Source organism: Oncorhynchus kisutch, linkage group LG11 (genome assembly GCF_002021735.2).
Source record: "Oncorhynchus kisutch isolate 150728-3 linkage group LG11, Okis_V2, whole genome shotgun sequence".
In the NCBI taxonomy this organism is placed as follows: Eukaryota; Metazoa; Chordata; class Actinopteri; order Salmoniformes; family Salmonidae; genus Oncorhynchus; species Oncorhynchus kisutch.
Genome location: NC_034184.2, coordinates 73,806,520 through 73,812,519, shown reverse-complemented (window position 1 = coordinate 73,812,519; position 6,000 = coordinate 73,806,520). Strand labels below are relative to the sequence as shown.

The following is a 6,000-nucleotide window of genomic DNA, read 5'->3' as shown; positions in this document are numbered from 1 at the left end:
GAGACACAGTGATAGAGACAGGGGAGAGACACAGTGATAGAGACAGGGGAGAGACACAGTGATAGAGACAGGGGAGAGAGAGACACAGTGATAGAGACAGGGGAGAGACACAGTGATAGAGACAGGGGAGAGAGAGACACTGTGATAGAGACAGGAGAGAGACACAGTGATAGAGACAGGGGAGAGAGAGACACAGAGATAGAGACAGGGGAGAGACACAGAGATAGAGACAGGGGAGAGAGAGACACAGTGATTGAGAGAAATTGACAGAGAACAACAGATAGGCAGAGACAGAAGTAGAGAGACAGAGACACAAAGAGACAGAGAGAGAGAGAGCGAGAGAGACACAGAGACAGACAGAGATGGAGACACAGAGATAGAAACACAAAGAGACAGAGACACAGAAACAGAGATACCGAGATAAAGAGACTGACACAAAGGGACAGAGAGACACTGAGATAGAGACATAGATGAAGAGACACAGAGAGACAAAGATAGAGAGAGATAAAGAGACTCAGAGAGGCAGAGAGAAAAACTGATAGACAAAGAGTTGGTTCAAGTTTTAATGCCACGTGCACAAGTCCAGTGAAATGCCTTTCATACAAGCTCCTAATCCAACAATGCAGTAATCAATATCAATGTAGTACTGAAAATAACATAAGATAGAACAAAAACACAGGAGAAAGTAAGAAGCTTTATATTGGTCAGGTCCAATACCATATTTACAATATGCAGGGATACTGGAGTGGTAGGGGTATATATATATGTATATATATATATAGGGGTAAGGTGACTAGGCATCAGGATATATGATAGAGTAGCAACAGCATCAATTAAGATTGTATGTGAGTATGTGCTTGTGTGTAGAGTCAGCATAAATGTGTGTGCATGTTATGTGTTTTTGCTGTGTCAGTGTGAGTGAGCGAGTGAGTGTGTAGATTCCTGTGAGTGTGCATAGAGACCGTGCAAAACATAAATACAAGAGTCAACTCAGATAGCCAGTTTGTTAGGTATTTAGCAGCATTATGGCTTGGGGGTAGAAGCTGTTCAGGAACCTGTAGGTGTCAGACCACATGAGCCAGTACCGCTTGCTGTGTGGAAACAGAGAAAACAGTCTATGGCTTGGATGACTGGAGTCTTAACAATTTTCCAGGCCTTCCTTTCACACCGCCTGATATAGAAGTCCTGAATGGCAGGAAGCTCGGCCCCAGTGATGTACTGGGCTGTCACACCCCTCGGCAGCGTATGCGATCGAGGGCAGTGCTGTTACCATACCGAGGAGTGATGCAGCCAGTCAAGATGGTCTCAATGGTGCAGCTGTAGAACTTTTTGATGTTTTGAGGGCCACACCAAACTTCCTTCATGACTGTGCGCGTGTGAGTGGACCATTTTAAGTCCTTAGTGATTTGGACCCAGAGGAACTTGGGGAGAAGTCAAATTTCAGCGGGTTCATTCTGTTGTGGTAAGAGGGTGAGGTGGTGTGACAGGAGTCACATGATTAAAGGAACACTTGTTTGCCAGGCCCATCTTTGTGTGTCTTTGTTGTCTGTTCTAGCAGCAGGCTTAATCTGTGTGTAATTCTCTCTCTGATGAAATGTGTTGAATTGGGATCGAAGGACCCGTCCTGACATGATTATGAGAGATTCGTCTGAAGCCATCTGTCACCGTTATGAAAAGGGGGTGAGGGAGGACTAACAGAGAGAGATGGATGGGGGAGGGAGAGAGGTAGCGAGGGAGGGAGAGACCAGGAGAGAGGAAGGGATGGAAAGAAAGAGAGAGGGGGAGAGAGAGGGAAAGAAGAGTGCAGACCTTCTGTTCAACAGCCCTGCCACAAACCCGCAATTACACAGGCCCTCAGCATACAGTGTTACTTTACGTCGAGGTCTGGAGGTGAGAGAGACTACAATTCAATCAACACTGGCTGGCTAAGACTTCTAGAACTGTGTAAATTAACATGCGAATTCATCCATAAAACCACATTTAATGTGTATATAAAATAATAGGTAATGAGTCTCATTTAAACATGATGCTCTCTTGCCTATAGAAAAACACTGTCTTGACTACATTAACCTACACTGTACACTATTAGGTTATTTCTGCCTGTAATACAGCCATTTTGTTGGGGAAAACAAATTCTGATTGGCTGGGCCTGGCTACCAAATGGGTGGTCCTATGCCCTCCCAGGCCTACTATTGTCTGCACTCCTGCCCAGTCATGTGAAATCCATAGATTAAGGCCTAATTCATGTATTTACTGATATGAACTGTAACCCAGTAAAACCTTTGAAATTGTTGCATGACGCATTTATATTTTTGTTCAGTATAAATACTATTTTGACCTGGTTAGGGCCTTGAGTTTACACAATCAAATGAGGTCAGAGGTCAGTTTCCCATGTCCAATGCCATCCCTTTTGGTACCTTGTAGAGTCCATGCCCCGAAGACTTTAAGCTGTTCTGAGGGCAAAAGGGTCTGTAACTCAATACTAGGAAGGTTCCTAATGTTTTGTACACTCAGTGTATATGCCATATCTTCCAGGTAGCAGTGGCTCTGGGCTGGTAAAAATGCCATCTATACTTCATGTTCACACACCAGTTGGAGGAGAGGACACACCAGTTGGAGGAGAGGACACACCAGATGGATCCATTGCTCATCACGACGTCCACTAGCTGTTGGAGAGGAGAAGGCGGACGGAGGCCGCAGCCAACATGCCTGGAGTTGTGTAACAGGCTTCAGTGCCACATGGAAAATGTACACGTTTTCTTTGCTGTCCCATATCAGCCATGTACTGCAGCTTCAAATAGATTCCGTAATTGATATGCTCAAATGTAATGGATTTATTCACAATCTGAAGTTCAACTGTAAAAAAAAAAAAAAAAGAAGTCAAATGTACTTTTGGGGTTATTTTCATGGCAGATTGTCATTGTTCATATCACACATATGTAGAGCACTGGAAGTAAAGTGCATGAAATGACATCAACTTCATCTTTAAGTATAGGAGAAAGAGAAGCCTAAGTACAACTGGTCAACAATGAATACTAGCTTATCGCATAAACTCAGTTGTCAAACAATCTCCTATAACGAACACAGCCATCCCTCAGCTAGTCAAATCCTCCCCATATTACCCACCTGTTACAAAGACAAATCCAGAGAGGAAAGTAGCTGTAAAAATGATCCGGCTGTGATACAAGGTTAGCCCTACTACCTCTCTCACTTTTCCTGTGTTATAACAAAGTGCCTATTTCATTCCCTGCCATTCATTCTCAGCATTACTTCACATTACAGGTCAACGTTATGGTGCTTAATTATGTGCCGGCTGCTTGGCTCTCTTAATAACCTGTCATTGAGGGGAATTCGAATGTCACACCATATTGTTGAGCCCTAATGGTGGACGGCAGATCCACTGATGAGCGGTTTTGGGACAATTACAGCAGATATTCAAATCACAGGTGGGGTGTGGAGAGACCCACCACACACTGGAATAGACACACACACACCCTTGAAGTATCTTGACCCCATAATCCAGCACTCTTGACACTGATAAAACAGACACCTCCCTCCTTCGCCTGCTGAAGAGTTTTAACTGCAGCCTGAACACTTTTATTATCCTCCTAATCCAGATATCCACCATGTCATCAGGCCAAGAGGATTATGCATATCATGAATTATTTTGACACTGGGACCTTTTCATTTTCCACGGCAACATTTCATCCCACCAATCAGTGCCTGGAGTGGTTGTCGCCGGGCGGACGTGGCGGTGTCAGAGGACGAGGCTCCCCTGGCTGCTCCAAATCATCCGAGGGTCATAATGAACTACGGCCACAATTATGAGCTACAGCCTCTCGCTCTCACTTGGTGTGTGTGTGTGTGTGTGGCATGCATCTCATCAGGACCATTTCACAGGGAGGGAAGGAGGACTACTTACACACAGGCAGTAGATATATACGCAATCATAATAATAATAATACCCACAATACATCCTCCATAGGCGGAGGGTGGGGCCCACACAGCATTCTAAATAACAAGGGTACATAGTGATAGTCTTCTTCTCTGTGCCTTTTTCTGGCTGACAAGTACACTTATTTATGCACTCCAGTGTTGCCCATCCTGGCTGAACTAAAAGTGTCATGACTCCATTGATCCTGGAGTGTAAAGATTAGCGTTGAATGTTGAGCATGATAATGACATCAATGGCCTCTCAGTGCTCTGCTCCTCCGGTGTCTTTCCACTCTTTATCCCCCATAGAGACTGAACCCTGCATGAGAAAATTGGATCTCCAACCCAGTCTGCCTGTGACCTTCCCTCATCCAGGCCGTCGCCCCCCCCCCCCATCTAAAGAGAGGCATTACATCTCGTTATACAACAACACGCCGCTCGCTCAGCGCTTAAGATAAAGAAAAATGTCTCAATTAAATCTCCACCGGGGCCCTCAGCCCGAGAGTTATGGTGCCTCTGTAACGCTGATTGCTACACTCACACATCCTGAAAAGTTATTTGACATAAATTACAGGAGCCACATCATTTCACGCCGTGCACAGCGCAGGAGGATTTACAGCTGATCTCATTGACTGGATGCTGAACCTGGAATCAAAGCGGCTCCGCAGATACACCGTTCTTCCCTATCCATCTTCTCACACTCAGACCCTCATCCCCGGCAAGCATAGATTAAAAATGCATATAGCGCTGTTCCTAGTGATATGGACCACACGTATGCACAAATATGCAAGAGCGGGGCTGATATCGCAGACGAACAAGGAGTGTTTAGGAGAAGAGCACTGGTGCCGTTTGATCAGACAAGATGTGGGTGGAAGTGGAATCTTATTTGAAATATCCAAGAAATTAAAACCTTTTTGTGAAATTAATTCTCAAAATAAGATAAGCTGCTAGTTCTCTCCACTATTCCAGAAACCCAGCAAACCCAGTTCTAGATCTGCAGGGAGGTGTAGCTGGCTCTGTTACTTCTCTCCCTGGCAAATAGTTGCTTTCTTCAGAATGTGTGGGTGTATCCGTAGGAGTTTGTGAGTGAATATTGGAAGAATATTTGGAGAATTTATGAGACTTGTTAAAAGAAAAACCCTGGTAGAAAATAATATATTTGGTGTTCCTCAATGCTGCATTGCCTACAACCAGAGGACAGGTATTTATAAATGATAATTATGAAACCATGTAAATCAAGTTTGAACGCGTAGGCTACCCTGTTCAATTACTACTTCGCTCTGCTTACCTTTTACTTTTATTGGGGGGGGGGGGGGGATACATCCCAAATCTACAATACATCCCAGATCTTTTAATAGAATCATGGGCCTGACTTCAGAGAACTGCTCTAGAACTCTCTATTGCTAAAACAGTTGATAGTCTTAAATCAGACTGAAACTATGTTTTTAGGCAACTATTCTGTTAATGTAGAAACACAGTTGTCAGTATGTTTGTCCATGTCCTCTCCGTTGACATGAGATTGAACAGTGAATTTTGAGTCGTTTTTCACATTTGTTGGTCACAATTTGTCATTTCCATTTTTTCTCAGCCAAGACTCCCTCTAGTGGAGAGCACATCACATTACCCTGAAAACTGGAAAACCAGACAGTATTCTATACAGGGTAGCTTCATCAGAACAGATTATAGGTGGGGCCATGATAGGTGGGTTCATAATAACAGGAACTTAGTTTAAGGTCAAATTATGTACCAGTATGTATAATAAATAACAGAAAATCAATATATTACATTATTGCAATGTTTTACTGAAAGCATTGCATGACCTCAATTAACTCTTGATCCTTTCCTCACTGAGCCTTCTGTGTTCAGGACTGTTCACCTCATATAAAGTTGGGTGAAATTAAGGCCAGATCCTTCCACGTTGATCTGTATGAAAATCAACAGGGAAATACCCAGTCTCCTCTCCAGCCAGTCCACATACATCCAGCTGATAGCTGTGAGATTCACTAACTACACCTCTCTACTTGCCTGACAAAGCCCTCTGGCACATGGTGAACAGAGGAGCACAGC

General features: G+C 43.9%; 1 protein-coding gene across 1 annotated transcript in view; it reads right to left on the bottom strand.

The window, feature by feature from the left end:
• Positions 1-549: 549 nt before the first annotated feature.
• LOC109899267 (armadillo repeat-containing protein 1-like) overlaps positions 550-6,000 on the bottom strand; it is a 29,596-nt gene continuing 24,145 nt past the window's right edge. The window contains exon 8 of the transcript XR_002256467.2: positions 550-2,856. The gene's annotated coding sequence lies outside the window, so the exon portion shown is untranslated. The remainder of the gene's footprint in view (positions 2,857-6,000) is intronic.